Raw genomic sequence first — 21388 nt, 5'->3', positions numbered from 1 at the left:
TCTGCTCCCAGAGCCAGCTCCCTCCTCTCCCTGACACTGTGCACTGGAAATGAGGCTGGTGCTGCTCACTTCCTGGTTGTGATGTCATCAGGATGCATCAAAAAGCGACTTCGGTATTAGCGATTTCGCTAATTGCGAAATCGCTAATAGCGAGTTCGCAAATGCCGAAATCGCAATTTATTTAGCGATTTTTAGCGATTCGCAATATTCTCGCAATGTTTTTGTTGCATCGTGTTTTGCGAGTCTTTATTTGCGATTCCTTAAAATTCGCAAATAAGGACTCGCAAACTCTCTTTTTGATGCATGTGCCTGTATGTCTCTGGACAAGTGAGTAATAGGAGTACATAATACTAGTCAGGATTAGTTATGCGTGCCTCACTAATCGACAAAACTTGGGTGGTGTAACATTTAATCAACAAAAACAGAGCTAGAGGCAGGTAAATTATTCAGTTGTGATTTGTGAGGGAGGGCAGAGTTAGTAGCACTGTCAAGTATTACTGCGAGGCCAGTGATGTGGGGTATTTAGCCTATTTACTGAATGATCGTGCAGTATTTAAAACGGACAATTATTCTATTTTTCTTAGGCCTCTTGCATATGCCCTAGAAACAGACCTCTCAAGAACTTAATGCAGGTAATTCTGTGGAGCCAGCCAGCTGCTGCGTCCCCTCTGACCAATATGGTCCCAGGACATCTCCACAGCATATGGCAGAGGTTCGACCAGCAGAGCACCACAGCGTTGGAGGTGGGAATATTTTGCTGATCCTCGCAGGAGAGAGATATGCTCTGTGAAAAATATTAAATTGTGTTCATTTAAATTTGGCATTACTCAAGACTATGTATGAGTACTTTAACGCTCTGATCAATTACTAACTTTAAGCAACACATTTCCTACTGCTAACCATCGGATATAGAGTTTGCAGAAGAGTATTTGTTCCAGGCTTGGTATATGATGCAACAAGTCATGCATGAGGAATTGTACTTCATGCAGGTCAAATTGCTCCCCGAGCCTGGGAAAGTGTAGAAGCTGGCCGTGCTGAAAAACATTATCTAGAGTTGAAATGCCAGTCCCCTTCCAAAGGTGTAATTCCTGCATAATAATGCACACTAGGTGTTTGGGGAGGTCAAGTCAAGGTAGTACAGGGGCTTAAGAAGTTGCGCATTTAGTAAAGAGCAAGCCCCTGGCAGGCATCGCTAGGATACATGCACCAGGTGAGGGTGATCAAGTCAGAGCTTGATGTCTGGAGCATCAGTTTGCATATTTCTTCGCGGAGCAAGGGTTGTCTAGCAGCACGTCTCCTATAGCAGGAACCCAAAAGCCAGCAGGACAGTAATGTTTGAAGTTGAAGAGGCCCTATTCAACCCGGGTCAACCGAAGTCATAGCTACCTTGCGACTACCTGTGTGCCAGGTAAGTTGTCCCAGAAGAGCTTCTGGATAAGCAACAATGGGATATTAGCAAGATAGTTAGCAAAGGATGAGAGTGGAAGCATCTTTCAGAAGGCCATTTGCGCCCACTGCCCTGGTAAAGTTGCCATCTAAAAGGCCATGTTCAGGCAGTGGAATGATCTACCCCCCAGCCGAGTTGTACAGAGAGGGCTATTCGACATAACTGGGATAAGCAAGATTTCTGCCAGTTACCAAAGAGCCCTGAGGCCAACCCGAACTCCCCAATGATCTGAGCAATGCCAGAGTGGTCCCTCACCAAATGCCAGAGGTAAAACAAGACATGGTGTACATGCAGTTATTCTCCACGAGTCCTCTCCATCAGCAGGATAATCCACGCTTCCCCCTCCAGTCACACCAGCATTGCTAGAGCCTATATAGCCTAGCGGCAGAATTTGTACAGAGCAAATGGATGCGCCGCAAAAGGGTAAACCCGCACCAAGGTATCAAATACCTTTTCTAGGTCAAGGACTGGACAGGCATCATAGGGTCACCTCAGCAGGAGACCTCCATAATTCTATACAATCTCCTTATGTTTTGAGAGGTATTTCTGCCTGATTTCAAAGTCAGAATTCAATATGGCAATCGGTTGGCTCACACCCTGGTTTCGATATCACTGCTAATAAGGCTTCTCGGAGGATTTACGTAACCTTCCCTCTGCTATCGACGCCTCATACAGGAGGCTTCATTTGGGAGTCTGGGTGTTTAAGTAGGCTTTATAAAATTATTTTGGAAAACTGACCGTGCCTGGGGTGTACCAGACACTAACTAACATATAGCTTCCTTAATATTCTGAACTGTTATGAAGCCATCTATTTTATCCCCCATTTCAGGGGGTGCTCTAAGCAGGGTCAAATAATCAAGGAAGTCTACCCTCCTCATTTCAAGATGCTTGGTGCCGGTATTGTTGAGTCTTCAGTAGCATTCATAAAATGCTTTATGAATAGCTTGCTACTAATATACTAAGTATCCACCCTCCCCAGAGGGGATATTAAAGGTGCATGCCTATTTGCTCTGTTCCCTTCCACACCTACCAAATCGATTCCAGTCTGAGTGCGAGCAGTGTAGGCTGTGTACCCTATATAACTACATTTTTTAATCTGTGCTGCTTCTTCTTTTAACATACTTGGGGAGCTCTGCGGGACTGGAATATCCACCAATTGCCTTTTGAATTTAAAGTACAAATTCTCCACCTTGACCAGGTATCTTTTAGGGTTCGAAGCCCACCCACTGTTGCATGGAGACAAAAACCATGGACCACAACTTTAAAACAGCTCCCACTCAGTAGTTAGACAGGCCATTACTTCAATTGCTCTTAAAGAATTCCTGAAGTTGGGGGGGGGGGGGGGGGGGGGGGGGGGCGTGGTCTGCCGCGCAGCGAAATGGCCACTCGGTGAGTGAGCTCCTCCTGCCGGGACCTAATCCTTAAAAAATCTGTGCATTTTTTCGGTGCTGCATTGTTTACACCCTGATGCAAGAGCCGCGTCTGTATTTTTAGACATCACCAAGGCTTTTCATCAACCGCATCAGGCTACTATACACCTTGCCCAGTGCTCAGATCATGGTGAATGGTTTACTTTCAGAACCCTTTCGTATTTTGCGTGGCACTAGGCAGGGGTGTCCTCTATCTCCTCTGCTTTTCGCGATTGCGATGGAGCCTTTGGCTGCCGGGATCAGGCAACAACACACTGCCCGGGGCATAGGGTTCAGCTCCCGGAGCTTACTCATTTCCCTTTATGCAGACGATGTGACTCTTTACCTGGTCAACCCAGAGGAAAATTTAGACCGCATTTTGAGTGAGTTTATTCGTTTTGGGGGACTGACTGGCACCTGACCAGTCGGTGATATTTCCCTTGACAGATGGCACGCCCCCGATGACATCTGAATTCCCTCTGAGATGGGAGGCGGAGGCGATTAAATACTTGGGGGTTTGGATAAGTCGAGATACGCAGGAGGTGTGGAATTTAAATTACGGGTGGGCTGTTACGTGGTTAGAAGAGAAGGTTAAGATGTGGTCTAGGCTACCACTGTCCCTGACCGGGAAGATAGCATTGGCCAAAATGGTCGTGGTACCGAAGTTTTTATATTTGTTCGTTAACATACCGACTCCCCTCACGCAGCAATTCTTTAACACTCTGAAGTCGCAGTTAATTTCCCTGGTGTGGGCGGGTGGACAAGCTAGAACATCCTGGGACTTGCTGACACTTCCGTTGAAGCAGGGTGGACTGGGCGCGCAAGACATGCACCTTTATGTGCCCAGGCTCAATTCTTACACTATTGGGTTCACCAGACGCCCTTCCAGCCCCACGTAGTAGTCAAAACTGCTGCCATGGCTCCTATCCCGCTCAAGGTAGCGATTTACCAAGGAGCACGTCGTCCGCGTGGAGATATAGATTCATCTGGGATGATGCGTTGGGCTTGGGACGAGCTGCGCAGGAGAGCGGATATTCCGGTGCTGTATGCTCCCTCCATCTCCCTGGCGCAGAATCCAATGCTGCCTTGCATCCAGGATGGGGTCAGTAAAACACTGGAACAAAAGATGGCACTCCACACATTCGCCGATCTGTATCCGGGAGAAACGTTCAGACCCCCCAGAGGCAACCGAGGGACAAACGGTGTCCTTTGCCGAGCTCTTCCTATATCATAATCTACGAGCGGCCTGGTTTCCCATTGGCCCCTCCGCCGCTGCCTGCACTGGAGAACCTGTTGAGATCCCCCTCTACCTAAAAACTCATTACACGCTTGTACACAAACATGCAAAGCACTGACCCGCTGGTGACACCTAAGTCCCTGCAGCACTGGAACAGCGAACTTCCTATTGCTCCAATGGAGGCTCAGTGGGAATTCTGCTGTCGACAGCTTACAGAGCTCTTCCAGAATTACAAGCATAGATTAATTCATTTTAAATATTTACATCGATTTTACAAAACACCTGTGAATCAATATCGCATTGGGCATAAGGAATGAGGAGTGCTGCTGGCGCTGCAGATACACTCCCGCCTCCTTTTTGCATGTCGCATGGGATTGTCCCAAAGTTGCTGAATTCTGGTCACATGTTTTCACCTCAGTGAATCAAATTCTAGGCACGACTACCGCCCCGTCCCAGACGTTAGCCCTGTTAGGTTATGTTAAGGACACACCGCCTAAGCTACGTAAATTGCATGAACTCCTATTATTGTTTGCTAAACGGCAAGTCCCAGTCCACTGGGGCAGGAGAAGGGCACCCTCCATTAAGGGGTGGCTAGCTGATATTACATATGGTCATACGCAGCTCAACACATTCTGGGAGCTTATGTCTTCTACTTCTAGGCCTCTGAATATTTGGGAACCATTCCTGGCCTGGGCGCAGCAAAAACAAGAAGCTACTGAGGGGACAGGTGCAGGTGAAGCTCAGACTGCGGTACTGCAGTGATTGGATATAGGTTGCCATTTGTTTTTGAGTCCGTCTCCCTCCCTAAACCTTTGTGATTATTGAGTTAATAGACTGAGTCGGAGATGTATTTGACCCTCTATGGGGTATTATGTACTAACTCCTTAATTCGTTCGTTTATTTAGGCTGGTGCTTACAGATATGCGACTATACGATAAGTAGGTATTATCTTTATTTCTTCTTATGTTTTTCATTGGAAGTGGACGAGCGAGGTGGGCGATACTACAGAAGTGTTATGTACTGTATAGAATGTGACTGGTTCAATTCCTGTACAGATTAGATATTATGCTGGCCTGTTGTGTTTTATTATGACCTCTTCTTGAAAATTTCAATAAAAAATAAAATAAAAAAAGTATTCCTGAATTTGGCCCTCAAGAGTGCAAATGACTGGAGGTACCAAGTGGGGATGGATGGGAGAGACTTTCCCATATCTAGATGCAGTTGGGGATGGACAATTCCCTGCTCAAATAATCTGAAGAGAATATCAGTGGGCAGAACATTGCAGAACAAACCATTCTATTTAAGCACACATATACTCATGTGCGGGAGAATAAAACGAGTAAGTATATATCATGGTTTTGGTGGTGCCAGACGTCTTTTAGAGACCACTGTTAGAGCCAATGGAAAAGTCACCATGCGTTTTGGATCGTTGGCGGGTGTGAGAGGGCGACTGAGATTTATCTAACGTGAGATCCAAGATATTTCAGTGCTCCCGAGTATCCATGCAATATGAGCCCGTTTCACCAGCTGAAAAAGCAGTTGTTTGAGGAAGTTCTGTTGGTTTGGGTTCGGGGCACAGATACTAGCGATAACAATTGGTCCTCCATTTAACTTACTCTCAACCAAAAGAAATCTAACTTCACAATCAATGATGACCAATTTAACTCCTAATGGAATAATAGCTTTAAGCCAAACTAAAGCTTCCCAAGGAGATGCAGAGAAGTTAGTGGTAAAAATCTGTAGCCACATCCCTTCAGCAAGTTATGTTCGACACTGGAGCAATGCTATCTGAACACCTCTACGTTTGTGGAAGGAATGGATTTTGAATAATTTGACTGGGGTATCTATCCCCCTGATGCTCCAAGTGATCATCGAGAACTTTTGTGGGACTGTCATGGGGGTCAATAGTGACGTGTGTGTGTGTGCCACTTCCGAGCAGTCCCCTGAATCTCCCACCAGAGACAAAGGAGACATACATGTCCCCCAGTACTAACTCTAAATGTAGTTCTACAGCCCATAGCAGTTTCAATACAGACAGGGATACTGTTGGTTGTCTCTTTAGAGAGAGATATTCTCTGGCAAATAGTCTTCAGGATTTCATTGCTGTACTTAAAATGAAGCTGTATAGGGACGATCGGCCTCTGTGGCGTGCCAGGAGGCAGCCAGTGGGCAGCCAGTGGGCTTAAACACAGTGAGCTCTCTCAAGGGAGAGTAAAGGCATGAGGTTCTGGGGTATCATGAAGCTCATAATCCAGGCTTCTAGGTATTCTCCAATACGATGTCCCCGAGTATCATCGGGCATGCCGACTATCCTAACATTGCAGCAATCCTCTACATTGTCAACTATGCCCTAAAAAAAGTGAACTCAAAACAAATCAAGCTTTATTCGGTACATTAAAAATGTCAATAAAAGCATACTTTAATTTGAGAAACAATATATCGTACACCAGAAAAATAAATTTCTGTACAATTATTCCAAAAATTACTTTAAAAAAAAAAGAAAGAAGCATTTGTAACCTAATTTTTACTTTAAAAAGATGCCACTTAACAAGTGTGATCTAATCAGTTTCATAACTCAAATTTTCCAAGTAGGCTCCTTTCTTTACTTAATGGCCGACAATATAAAGCAAATTACCGCATTACAAGTTGATACATTTTCCAAGTTTCGGATTTGGTTAAAAGCAGCTTTAAAAGAGTACACTCTATTAACAATAAAAATGGGTCGTAAAAAGGCTTTTCTAATGTCTCTATAAAATTTACAAAAAAGTAAAAAAATGGAGAGTAGTCTGAAAAGATCTGCCATCACACGTGCATTTTGGTAAATTAGCGCTCCACTTGCCCATCGTGGGAAATGCAACCTGGTAGTGGAGCGTATTCAGCCTCAATCTAGTTAGATAAAATCTATGTTGTGTATTAGTTATAAAAATAAGATACGGCTGAATACCCAATGATAAAGGTCCTTCAAGATGGAAGGTTGTACATGATTTGGTGCTCGGAACAACGTCCCTTGATGAAGCCGTAGCATTAAAAAGCCTCTTTTTTTAGTTCTTATTTACAAACATTTTGGATATCCTCAGGGGTCTTAAGGTTCACAGCCAAATTACATTCATTTAAAAGAACACATATATAGTTTAACCATGTTATTTTCTTACAATGATCCTGAGTGAGACAATCCAATATAATATCCCTCGTGAAATGTGTCTCCTCCCTGGTCCAAATGCGATGCCACAAGGTTAGGGCGGCTGTACTAATCAGATCATTTACATATGGTGTGTCAGTGTCCGTATGCAGTATAATACTGGCTGTAGAAGTTGGAACTGATAATCTTCTTAGAAAATGATTTTCCAGGGTTTGTAACGGGAAGGTATCTGCCATACCCCACAGGGCTCCTCCGTAACAAGTCCCGGTGATGCATTTTGCCCCATATAATTTTAAAATTTCCTATACTGGTTTTTTACCAATTTTTTGTGAGAATCTAAAAATGGCCTCGACAGATTTCACAAATTTAAATTTACATAAATTAATGTGCGAGTTCCATGTGCCCAAATACGAAAATGTAGTTGTCCTCTCTATAGATACGCCATCGATATAATGTGTTCTATTCCTAAATTTCCTTTTCCCGCATGACATGACTAGGGTTTTACTCAAATTAATTTGTAGGTGTTTTTCCATCATAAAGGTGGTAAAATTATCCATCAGTAGTTGCAGGCCGTTTGCTGTCCTAGAAATTAGGACAGCATCATCGGCATATAATAATAATGGGGTAACCCGCTTACCAACCTTAGGGACATCAACTCTTAGATTCTGTAGTAACGAGTCAACCCCATTATTATAAAGTGAGAATAAAAGAGGGGCTAGGGTACAGCCTTGTCTTATCCCACGAGTAATACTAAAGTGCTTTGTGCATTCCCCATTTTCCCCAAAGCGTATCTTTGAGGTCAGGTGAGCATAAATTTGTGATAAAAAATGAATATCATATGGGGCACACATTCCTTCGAGGGTCTGTCGTAACTTAGAATGATTAACCAAATCAAAAGCACTTGATAAATCAACGAAACAAAGGTGAAGGGAGCAATCCCTTGCGAGGGTATATTTTCCTATCAGCAGCTCGAGATTCAGACACTGCTCAATCGTTCCAATACCCCTTCTAAAATCATTCTGGGCTACAGACTAGGTGTTTTTTTTCTTTTACCCAGCGTTTCAATCTGGCCAACATCATTCTGCCCATTACCTTAGATGTTGAGTCGAGAAGGGATATTGGTCGATAGCAGCTCGCGCTGCCTCTATCACCTTTTTTTAATATGGGCACAATCACACTCTCTGCCCAGGTTGCAGGTATCGCCCCATTAAAAGTTGCATTAAAGAATTTATATAGGATGGGTACCCAAAAGAGCATATTCTGCTTAAAAACATCAATTGGAACCCCATCCGGGCCTGCCGCTTTCCCGCTGGCACTATTCGTGGGAGCTGTTCTAATCTCCTCATGGGAAATACTTTCCAGTTTAATATTTTTTAATAAAATAATACCACTATTCTCAACTATTGTATTACACTGCTGTGTCGCATTAATAATGGCTTCAAAGTGAGTTGGCCAGTCATCGGGCGTCACTAATGTATCAACTTTGGCGGATTGAGTATCTTTGAATAATGGCTGGTCCAAAATTTTCCAAAACAGTATAAAGTCTTTCATCTCGGCAGCCTTGATCAAATTATCCCAGGCATTATCTCTAATCTCCATTTTTCTTTGGTTTATTGCTTGTTTATATGATTTTCGTAGGGTACTAATATCTTCCCTATTCCTTGTATTGCTTTTAATGCTTCCTTCAAGTTCCTATTTAATCTAGAGCACTGCTGATTAAACTGTCTTGGGCAATATTCCCTGTTTATCCTAGGCTTACATTTCAAATCTTTGGAGATTTCAGCCGAAATATTTAAGAAGGCCATAACAACATCAGTGCTACTAGATGAATTATCCAGACATGTTACTATATGGTGGTTAGTTTTTTGGACTATCCTTTCTGAAAAAACTGTGGGATCGATTCCCGACCATTTAATAGAGATCCCATTTTCATCCTGTGTCTTTATATCGGCAGCATGGACGCATAGTTTTGCTTTTTGGAATATAGTGGATTTTAATATTAATAACAGAGGATGATGATCACTAAGTAGACTGGGCTGTACACTACATTTATGTACAAGGGGCCTACAATTCCATGAAATTAAAAAGTGATCAATGCATGAAGATGACCTAGCTCCCTCAAATGTGTAAATAGCACACATTCCCTCACGGGCATCCATCTCTATGATTTCCAAGTTGTATTTATACATGACATAATTAATAATTTCCCCATAATTGTGTGGAAAATGTGAAGGGTTATTGCCTATTTTATCCTCATAACCGCATTGAATACCTGGTGCAAATTTACAAAGTTCGATATTAAAATTCCCCGCCCAGATTAAAATGCAATCGGCCCCTGCACTCTTTACAAAGTTAACCAGCTCTTCCTCCATTACTGAGATAATCTCATGTCTTGAAGCATTACAAATATGGTTATAAAAGTTAATCACTATAATATCCTGTTTTCCTTTAACTGGAAAAGTAAAAACTGGAAATGTTGTGCTTTAATAAATGTTTTCTTTAAGGTCAAAGGGGAAGAGACTGATATTAGTACTGCCAAGCCTCCGCTCGCTCTCCCAGCCTTTGATGGGTTCACTTTAGTGAAAATTGTCTTGAAGCCATTAATAAAAAAGGTTTCTTTAAGCCATCTTTCTTGTAGTAGTACTAAATCGCAGTTTTGGATACTTTTAAGCCAAGTAATATCATGCAATTTGCTCTTTACCCCAGCGACGTTCCATGTCATAATATATAATGAATCCTGCAGTGCACGGCTTGTAGGATTACAGTCAGCCACGCTTGCGCTTGTAGGCGGGGTAATTTCGTTTCTAGGGCTTTGTATCTCGGCTTCTACAAAGGTTACACAGTCACTATTAGGGATATAGTTTCATTGCCTTCATGCATTTGTGCCTGATCCATATAAGCCATTCCTTCCAATTTACTAGCATGAGCTCTATCATCATGATCATCTTGACGCCTACTTTTGGGCATGCTCTATTTCGTCCCAGTCAGTCCACCTCACTACAACTCCTTAGAGGTGCAAACCTATTTGGCATAGATGGTATCATGTAATGGATTTGATTATTGATACTAACTTGGGCTCTACCAATAGGGTGGGGCTGCTCCATTCTGGGTCTATAAAAGTATCAAAGGGGTAATGCTGTAATAGTTTCTTCATTTCTATTAAATTGCCAATCCTGATTAACTGCAACCTCTTCCAACAGGGAGCCCACCACATGGGGCCAGCAAACATTTACAACTGCACAGTCCCCCTCAAACGTCTTTTCTGAATTTCCCACCCAATTCACTGTTCCTACCATAATTATTTCCTGTGATAAGCGCCCAGTGTTACAAGACGTGTTTACAGAAAACCAATGGATCACCCTATTTTTCAGGGAATCCTAAGTTTCTTTACAGTTTCCAGACAATTTAGGTGCGTTTTTTAAAACAATCACATATGGTGTAATTTGTCAGGATCGGTACACGGAGCGCCTGCCCAGACTACGGGTCCCAGAATCCCATGTGCCTGAAGGGGAGGAGCCATGGTCATAAAACGCCCGGATCGCACGCATCAGGTGTCCGTAATTGATGTATTTCCGGATTTGACGGGCGGAGTCCCGTAAACTTCTTTCCCGCGGCTTTCGTGAGAGGCGAGGGGAGAGCTGCACCTTTCGGCCGAGCGAGTTCGGCATCCGAGTCTCTAGGATAGGAGACTCCATGTTAACGTCCTGTTTTCCATTGGTTCTGGGGTTTCCCTGCGGCGTTTACGACGTGTTGGGAGGCAAGCACCGGCATCTGAGTCGTCTTCCGGACTGATCCCAGGAGAGAGGCGAGATCCTCGACATCACGCTATATCCACGGCGGAGTTCCGGTCTACGCCCATAAACAGCAAGTATCTGAAGGGGTATCAGTGCCCAAGGAAGGAAGAGCGTGTACTACGGACAGGTTCTCACGGCCGGATGGCCATTGACAAAGTCTGTAGTGATATGTAAAGACCCTCGTAAAGGTCTGGAGTAAGACCTAGGGATACTGATAATTGAAATCAGTTAGACCTCCGTTTCGTAGCACAGAGGATTATTCTGTACCGAGTTAGGTGGGGGTCATTCGTAATTCATATCGGAGCCCGAGCTCCAGAGTATTGTTGCAGTTGTCTTGGTATAACTTTCCCAGCACACCTACATCATAAACTTCCAAAGAAATACAGAAGGGGGGGGGGGGTCCCCGTTCTAATCGGTGCTGCTTCCAGAAGTGGAGCATCAACCAGGTGTCAAGATAGACGCCACATGTTACTTTCTTAATCTTTTGTCGACTACTAATAACGGCAGAAAAGGAGACTGCCAATCTTCTTTAGTTTTCCTCCATTTTAGGGGTACAAGATTATAACCCAGTCTTGTGGGTACTTTATTGTTTACACGTTTGCAAGTTGTGTATGGTTACGTCCCAGAGTGGTGGTATGAGTGTGATGCAGAAAGTAGAAGCTCTTTACCATATTTGTGCCCAGTAGCGAGAATTACTGAGAGTAGGTGTTTGGATTGCAACTTGTATTATTATTGTTTGTGTATTAATTTTACTTTACAGGTTCTACTCCCCGCTGTTCCCATCCTTCCCTTCCCTCGCTTGACTGCTCCAGTCTTCCGTGCCTTTAGTGCAGGAAGTTGGTGACGTCGAGAGGTGGACCCCATATAGCGTCGCCCGAATCCTGAGGAGTGTTGGACCTGGGACGGATTCTTGACATAATTTGTGGAGGTAAACTAAGAGAGACATCCAGCTGCCTCCAGAGTTGAACATGGCATCCGTTTTTCCTGTTACCATTCCCTGCAGTTACCGCAGGATTTTGTAGGGGTAGACCATGTGCTTCCTTCCCATATATGACAGAAGGTTGTAAGAAACTGTCCCTTTCTAGACTATTCATATTGCTTAAATCAACTTGTACATCACTTTTGTTGTTTGGTATGGCATTCTGTAACGATACAATAGGCAGCTGTAAAGCAGTAACCAATTCCAACAATTTAGAAATGTCCTTTTGCACCATTTTTATTTCGTTCAAGACCCGCCTTTCGATGGTGTCAATTTTCCCGTGCAGTTGTTTTAAGAGAGCATCTATGGCATGTTTATTATATGATAACTCTACAGATTTGAATCCTTGTCCATTGCCAGCTAATTTTGTAGGTTTTCCCTTTTTTTGTGCAATTCTTGAGGGGCTAGACCTTTGATGCTATATTTTGCTTGCATTTTTTCGCAGGTGGCGAGTCCGATTCAGGCGTTTCCGAAACATTTGTAATTTCAAGAGGGGTTGTTGATACGCACACCATAAGCTGTATGGAATGATTGATATGAGGTCACACGACTTTGCCTTCAAACAGTCAATTCCTTGGAACAGCTCTTCAAACTCCACTAGGATATTTGACAGCTTCTCGATTTGCATGCAGAATGTAAAGGAGATAAAGTTCAACGTTTCTGCAATGCGGCCACTTACTAGCATGCCATGACCTCCGCCTGCGACATAGATGGTGGTATCTACGTTTGCTTCTCTGTGGGATACTGATGACCAGAAACTCCCTAGCATGGGCAGTGGCGGAGATTGGCTGTATGCAAAAACTCTACCTCAGCCTTTTCAAGTACTGGCGAGCTCGTCAGTGCATGGTAGGAGTTTGCAGACATGAGATCTATTGAAGCTCCTATGTCGGTCGTGGTGGTGACAGTGTGGTGTCCTACTTGGTGTTGGCACTGTGGGAGCGAGCGGCGTGTGGACCAAGCCGTCCCTACAGTGAAGAAAGTGTGCCAGAAAGCGATGTTTCTGTGACCCCTCACTCCCCGATCCTGCCCGAGTTGAGTGGCCTGACAGACCCTAAAGAGGCAGGACAACCTGTTACCTCAGACAGAGCCCTCGAAGAAGGCCCCATGCCAGTGTCCTCTCGCCAGGACTCAGCAGGAAGAGGTGACTGCCTCAGGTAATATTTGCTGAACAATCCTGCATCATCCAACCCGTTGAAGAATTTCCTGGTCTGAAAGCCTGAGTTGGGCCACGAGCCATCCCAGCAAAATGGGTATCACACCCTACTGACATGTTGTAATGTTTGTGCAGTGATTTTTACCGGTTTTGGTTTCATGAAAGTTAAGGAGGAATGTAGTGTTTGTCACCCAGCGCATAGGCAGAAGTGTGATCAGTAGAGTCACCCGCCAACGTGCGCATAATGGTTCAGCCACGAGCACGCAGTGAAATAAAAGCATCTGGACGCGGGTGTCCCGGCAGCTGCGCACCAGTAAAAGACAGCAAGCCCCTCATCTCAGTGTGTTCACTTATGGCTCACCGCGTGCTGGCCTATTGTCCCAGCCCAGCACCACAGCCACCACTAGGTCTCCCTGCAGGCAGTCAGAGCATCAAGGAAGAGCCCAGGGCACGGAGGGCACCCTGCAGACAGTTATGGGAGCCCCACAACCATGCCGCACAGCTCAATGCCACACGGGTCTGTCCTTTCAGCCAGGAAAACTGGGCCCATCTGAGGGATAAGATGTTAGGGACAGGCGGGGTTCGGTTTGCACAGGCCTTAGCCGTGCGGTCCGCCCAGGCATGGCTATACTCAGTCAAGAGGCTTCATCGCATTGCCTTTTCCCACCTGAAGAGGTCCGCCGCCTTTACCAGAAGTCTCCTGCCGTATTCCGCCAATGTTGCAATGACAATTGAGCAGATGCAGCAGGGAATAGCCAAATTACAAGAGCTCTTGGCTGAGAGGCAAATATCAATGCATCTTCCACGGTGGCCTCCATGGCCATTCCCTAATTCACTTGTGCTTTTTAAGAAGCTTAAAATGAACATTCCAGCTAGGTTGAAGAGACCACCATAACTGTAGCTTGCATCCGATTGGCCTCAAACACTAACTTTTCTATAAAGAAGGATGTGGATGAGTACATAGTACTTCTCTCACCGGATACCATAACAGCTTCTACAGTGATTACATCTTTACATGGTCAATAAACATTTGAAATCAGATGTGTGGTACATGTACTGAGTCGCACTAGTGGGGACTGCCCGGTGAAATGGTCCCCACCGTCCCACCCAGTGTGTCCATCAGTGCTCGCCTCTCACTACTCAGTTCCACAGTGGGAGAAATGCAAATATCACCCCTATATTTATTCCACTTTCCCCATTTATGGTCCCACTTTTTGGGGCAGCCTCGCCCCTTCAACAACGTTTTTTCGGCCACCATGGCATAGTCCATGTCGTTTGCACATTACCTTACGCGTGACAGCACGTCAGCCCCCCACTTTTGGGCAATGTTGCGTTTGGCTATGGTCCACCCCATAGTCGCTCATGATTGTTCCATCTGCGTGAGATCTGTTGCCACCCAAGTGTTAAGGAGGCATAGTTTGGGGGAAGGTTGAATGGGTTTGCCACAAGCCCCGGGTGACATCCATCCAATATTTTTGGATGTGGGGGCAGTCCCAGATTATGTGCGTGAATGTACCAGTCTGGTTGCATCGTCGTAGACAGAGCGGGTCCGGCCTCCTACCCAACCTAAACAACAACTTTGCATCAAAATAAACCCTATGGAGCACCTTAACCTGAACCAGTCGAAGTCTCATAGGAATCGCCACCTCCCTGGGGGAAGCAAGCGCCTCCCTCCAGTCCTCGTCTTCCATCTCCCCCAAGTCACGCTCCCAGCTCTCCCATAATTTCAACATTGGGTCCATCCGAATTTTTTGTATGTGAGGGAGATGGCTTTGAGGTCCATGGGATCTAACAATAGTCGATCTTCCAGTGGGGAGGAGTCTGGAAGGGGGGTATCCCCGGGGAGGGCTGAATCAATGACGTGGCTAATTTGTATATACCTAAAAGTCTCGGAGGGTGCAAGGTGGTATTTCGTTTGAAGGTCTGCAAACGTGGCCTTTTTCCCTTTCACCCACAAGTCGCCCACCCTAGAAATCCCAATCAGGTCCCACTTGTCAAACCCTGGACATGCGCTAAGGTGACCTAAGATATCTGGTTCCCACAACGGAGTCGCTTTAGTAAGACAATTGGTCCACCCCAGCTTATGCTGGACTGCATACCACACTTCCACTGTGCGAGCCGTTGGGCCAGTCAACCGTAATTTACGATGGTTCATATAAAGTGCCCTGTTGTATCCCCCTTTTCCCATCAGCCAGTGATCTGTCCGGAAATTTGGGTCATCGTGTGGTCCAAATACCCATCTGTTGATGGCTGTCAGCTGCAACGCTTGATAGTAAAGTCGCAAATCTGGCAGTCCTATACCCCCATCATACCACCCCATGGTTAGTTTATTTATGGCAATACTTGGGGGATGAGCCTCCAAAAGCAACCCCCGCACCACCCCCTCAATTTTCGAAAAGTAGGAATCTGGGACCGAGTTAGGAGCATTTTCCAGGGCATAAAGAAAGCACGGGAGAGCAAGCATTTTAAACAGGGAGGCACGTCCCAAGAGAGTTGGGGGCAACGACCTCCAATGTATTACATCCGACTTCAGGCTTTGCAGTGGCTTCTTAAGATTCCGTTCATAGAAAAGATTAACGTCGGGTGTGATAAAAATGCCCAAATAACAAAAGCCCTGTTCTACCACTGGGATGTCGTAACCTCTAGGGCTACATGGGGGTTCACCCCAGAGTGCATACATTTGAGATTTGGACCAATTGATCCGATACCCCGAGTGTGCCCCAAAAATGTGGAAAATATGAAGGACCCGACGTAGAGATCGTGCTGGTGAGGCCAAATATATTAAGATATCATCCGCGTAGAGCGATATGCGGTCCTCGTGTTCACGGGTCCATTTAAGGCCCCTGATTTCGGGGTCACCCATCAACCAGACTGCCAATGGTTACAACACCATAGCAAAAAGGACCAGCGACAGTGGGCAACCCTGTCTTGTGCCCCGCCGAAGGGGAAAAGAGGCAGAGCAGTGATTATTAACCGTGACATGTGCCGTGGGTTGCTCATATAACAACCTGATCCAACCAATCAGTTTGGGACCAGACCCCATACGGTCGAGGACAGCGAAGAGATAGTCTCACTCGACAGTGTCAAACGCCATTGTGGCATCGCTTCCTCCTCAATCGTATCTATCCTCCCCAGCACCCCGTGAACGCGACCGAGATTTCTAGCTGTATTCCTACCAGGCATAAAACCGGACTGATCTGGATGGATCAAGTCAGTCAGATACGGGAGCAAACGATTGGCCACAAGCTTGGCAAGGATTTTCGCTTCCACCGTTAACAGCGAGATAGGGCGGTACGATTTGCACTCCTCCGCCGGTTTGCCGGGCTTATGAATCACCACAATGGCAGCATTACGGATATCAGCTGGCAGCAGCCCTGAGTCATAGCATTCGTTATACAAGTTTAACAAGTGGAGCGCTAGCTTTGTAGCCATAGGTTTAGGAAGCTCGATAGGTATGCCATTTGGACCCATCGCTTTACCCGACCGAACGTCCGATATTGCTTTTTGGACCTCTTACACCAAGAGATCCGCGTCAAGTGTCTATCGTGAGTCGAGAGGCTCACCACATCGATATTGGCCAGGAGGGCCGCCACCAACGAGGCTTGCGAGTTCTGCGGGACCCGATAAACCTCTTCGAAATAAGATGCAAATGTGTCAGCGATTCCCTGGGGGTCCATGATCAATGTGCCACTTGGTCCTGTTACCCATTTCGCTGCCTGTTCCTTACGCTCCAGCCATGCCAGGAGCTTTACCCATACGCTCGCCCTGTTCGTAAATCCGTGATGCGTGGCCAGTGATCACAGAGTAGCGTCCTCCAGCAGAAGCTGTTTATAATCTTGCCTCTTTATTCCGATCCTGTGTTGTATATAAGGATTTGGGTCCTGGGCGAGGGCCCCCTCTAGGTGTAAAATGTCCCTTTATAATTCAACCACTCTTGTTGCGCTCAGTTTTGTGGCCCACCATCAACGACAATGCCCTCCCCTTGATCACGCGCCATATGCCCCCCAAAGTGTAACCGCCGATCCGACCGAACCCACGTTTTCATCGAAATAGTAGTCCGTGTCTTGTCGGAGACCTTCCCTGACATGGGGTATCTTTAATGCCCACGGCTGTATCCTGATTGTGCCAGGACGCCTGAGATGCCAAACACCGAAGACCGCCACAACGGGGGAGGGATCAGATATACCTCGCGCCAGAGTCGTGGGTTCAACGAAGTCTCGAATGTCGTGTGCATATGTGAATAGGTAGTCGATCCGGGATTGACTGCCATGAACTCCCAACTGGTGCGTATAATGCGTGTGTTGAGGGTGCGACCACCTCCACACACCCACCACCCACAGAGCATCAGCAAACCCCTGAAGTTGGGATCCCCGCGATGGATCAGGTCTAGGCGGAAGTCTGTCTCGTAGGCTGTCCATAGTCAGGTTGAAGTCCCCCCCCTAGTATCAAGTATCCCACCGGCAGGGCCAATACCAAAGCCCCTATATCTTGCAAGATTGGGTGCTGCAGTCTGGGAGGGGCATACACAGATACCACATTGACTACTCTATCTTCCTACAAACCCGTGGCTGCTGCATACCTGCCTAGCACGTCAGTCCAGGTGTTTTGTACCACGTATGGACAACCCTTACGCAGGAGTATCCCCACCCCTCTGGAGCCCGTAGTAAACCCAGAGTGCACAATCATACGGTAACCTTTCCTATTCGGTGCCATACATGTATTTCTTATCAAGTGAGTCTCCTGTAGCAGCACTATATCAAGTGCATGACAGTGAATATATTGCAGGACTATACCTCTTTTTATTTTGTCCCCCAGGCCATTCACATTCCAGGTGTACGCTCGAAGTCCCTGTCCAGGTGCCATCAGAACACAACAAGCGTACCTTCAACAAAATAAATCATTAGACCGCACCTGTATCCCCACATTCATCATCCAGAGTCAATCTGAGGTGATCAGCAACCTAGCACTTATCTTGATATAGAATACCACTGTCCACCATACCAATGCCACATAGGATATTAGCGATCAAAGGATTATCACTGCCAGATGCAAAAAAACAAAAAATACCCAGTCAAAAAAAAAAAAAAAAAAAAAAACACCCTGTCCACCCCATCCCCTCTAACTCCTGTTGAACTCCCAACCCCCTCCCTGCCTCCCTGCTCAGCGGGATAAAAACCGCCCGCCACCCCCAACATGCAGAGTGCCTGTCACCCACCCGTAACAACTTCAGGGAACTTGAGCAACTCCATCCCCGTACCAAATGTAAAGTCCACCCCTCCCCCATTTAGGAACTGGGATCCGTGAACCATCCTGCAAACAGCAACCTGTGGCCCCGACTGGAACAATCGCCCAGACCTTATGGCCCTCCCAACTGCAAGAAGAGCATTAGTTAGGGTTCAAATATAAAGCGCAGCAAGCGGCCCACCATAAGAACACCCATATGTGTCCGCTTCACCCAGGAGTCGGCAAACCAATCAAGCTCAATACACTGTTTCAGCGCCCACCCGCATGAGACAGAGTCCGAGTCAGAATGTGGAGGGGAACGCCTTTGGTTTCACCAGTCTCCCACCCCATCAGCTGTGGAAGGGACCTAGCGTGTCTTCTGCCCAACCGTGCGCCACCCCTCAAGCCAGTCCCAGGCCTCCTCCGGCCTCGTGAAAAACCAGGATTTGCCGTTAGATTCAACTCTCAATTTGGCGGGAAATAACATTGGATACTTAATCTCCTGGTCCTTGAGGGCGCGTTTCACCTCCAGGAAGCTGCGGCGTTGTTTCTGCACTCTCAGGGTAAAGTCGGGGAAAAATGTTATCATGCTGTTCTCGAAGGTCAATGGGGGGGCCTCTCTCGCGGTGTGTAGTATAAAAGTTAAACACCCGGGCCAAGAGCGGCCGTGGTGGCGCACCGGACTTTGGGCACCCCCGGTACACGATGGGCTTGTTCAATGGAAAAACACTTGGAAAGGCCTCGTGGTTGCAGCTGCTTGAGAACGAGGTCCTCAACGAACAGGTCTGTGGCCTGTCCCTCCGCCCACTCCGGTACGCCAAGAATGCGAACGTTCTTGGGCCGCATTGCACCTTCGTAATCGTCAAGTTGTAGCGCCATCGCCTCATGTGACGCGCAGATCACCTTTTTACAGAGGGAAGAGAGAGCTGAACAAAGAGTAAGCCAAACACTCCCACAAGATGTCAAACTGAGATGGGATGGGGTACTTAAACAGACTTTAACCTGCCAAGTGTTTATCCAAGAGCCTTGGCGGCAGCTACAATTAGAATCAGGCATGCAGTAATCCCTAAAAGAAGCACTCGAAAAAAACTGACAACACAAAGATTTAAATACACCTATCTAGATGAATGAGAAGCATAGCTCAAGAAAACAAGCAATAATTAACACATCATACCATAATTCTGATTAAACATGATCTTAACTACTCTTCAGATGCATACTATTCCCAGAGATTAGGGGGGCCGGTAGGATGTGGTGGGGAGACAGAACAGGTATAAAAATTGCCTGTAACCTGTTGGTCCAACCACTTAGAACAATGAACGAAGATCAAATCAATTCCTTCGCTTGGAAGCCTGCCCCAAGTCTGCCTTGTTCTTGGGATGTGACTATTGTGTGTGCATTCACCACTCCTGAACACTCCCCGACTCCAGCGTCGGGACCTCAGTGCAACAGACACCAGGTGCACACATTTCAGGGAGGAGGCAAAAGAGCATTTACTTGTAACAAGGCATGGCAGAGAAGGAGAACCACCATTGTGTTCTGACTCACATTGGAACCAATGAACACCAGCACACACCAATCCATTTTTAAGAAGCACACAACCCACATATACCATAAGCATCCTTCATACATGTCCTCCATATAATGAAGGTCAAGGAGCCCAGTGACAGAAACAAAAAAAAGCCTTTATGTGGTGACACAATAGGCAATCACCCCAGAGAAACAAAGGTCAATGGACGTGTCCGCGTAACTAATCACACTGCCATTCACCACATACTCTGGGTTGTTAGAGTAGTAAGCACCATCTACACTTTGGGTATCCTCCACTCCATCCTACCCACAATACCTGATCTCGGCCATGGTGTCATAGATATATCAAAGATCATACCCTGAGTAGGCTTGCATGATTGTCTAGCTCAGTGGCGAAAAACATATATAGCTGCTCAGGAAAGTACAAGCGAGCACAGAAAAGCTTAACCAAGCAATGCAGAAGACCTTCATTCCAAAATGACTAAGTGGTTTGTTAACTGCTCATAGCATAAAACAAATATGTATGTACAATGTTTAATTAAATAAGAGAAACTCTGTTAATAGAGGAGAAAGTCAGTTTAAAAGTTAGTCACATTAAAGACAGAGAGGGCCAAAGGAGATAGACTGAAGAATGCAGAAAGAAAGAAGCAGCAAAATCAACAACCCTGTGCATTTGGTGGAAGAACAGAGATGTGGTGCTTAATGAGTGGAGAAGAGCAGAAGTGGAAATGCTATGCAAAGGTGAAGGAAGCAGCAACAAAAGGGAGGTGCAGTGGAGGTGTGAAAATGAATGGAAAAACATAAAACATATTGGTGGGTTTCACCACAACAGGGAGAATGCCAACCAAATATAAGGTTGTTTTTTGTTGGGAGAATTAATACTTGAAAGGGAAGTAATAGAATGGGGGGGAACACAAGGACTTCAGCAAGGCCTCCAGTAGTGTTACACAGAGAATACTTCTTGATAAGTTAGCTAAAATAAATATGATCTTCATTATGGTGAACAGGATCCTGAACAATTCATGTGATAGAGTTAAATAGAGCTACTATGGTTTACTACAGTGGAAACCAGTGATCAGCGACAAGAATCTGTAACACAGCCAATCTTTTAAAGTACTTCTGATAACAAGATTGCACAGGGAGGGTTTGGCTCCTTACAGAGGATACATAGGTTTCCAACAGAATTTAAACCAAAATGGTGAGCAGAAAAGACATGGAGACATTTTAGAAAAAGAGCAGCATCTTCAGAGACCAAGGCCTGCCCTGTGAAATCTGCCACTTGTTACAGGAGTAGTTGCATTGTGTTCAGAGATGTGCTTGTACTATGACCTCTACACAGGGCTTGTACTGTACTAAAACAAGGCAACATTTATACCATGCCCTGCTGAGAGGAGCGATTCTATGGCATCCCTTTCACCAGTGCCTGGACGGTGTCTATCATGCCCTCTTGAGAGAAATATTTCTGTAAAGCCTTTTG

General features: G+C 45.8%; 1 protein-coding gene across 1 annotated transcript in view; it reads right to left on the bottom strand.

The window, feature by feature from the left end:
• Window positions 1–21388, bottom strand: part of MCM3AP (minichromosome maintenance complex component 3 associated protein) — a 693444-nt gene that overhangs the window by 577087 nt on the left and 94969 nt on the right. The window lies entirely within an intron of this gene.

The sequence above is a fragment of the Triturus cristatus genome, chromosome 3_1 (genome assembly GCF_964204655.1).
Source record: "Triturus cristatus chromosome 3_1, aTriCri1.1, whole genome shotgun sequence".
In the NCBI taxonomy this organism is placed as follows: domain Eukaryota; kingdom Metazoa; phylum Chordata; class Amphibia; order Caudata; family Salamandridae; genus Triturus; species Triturus cristatus.
The sequence above is the reverse complement of the archived record's forward strand: the minus strand, read 5'-3'. Positions and strand labels throughout refer to the sequence as shown.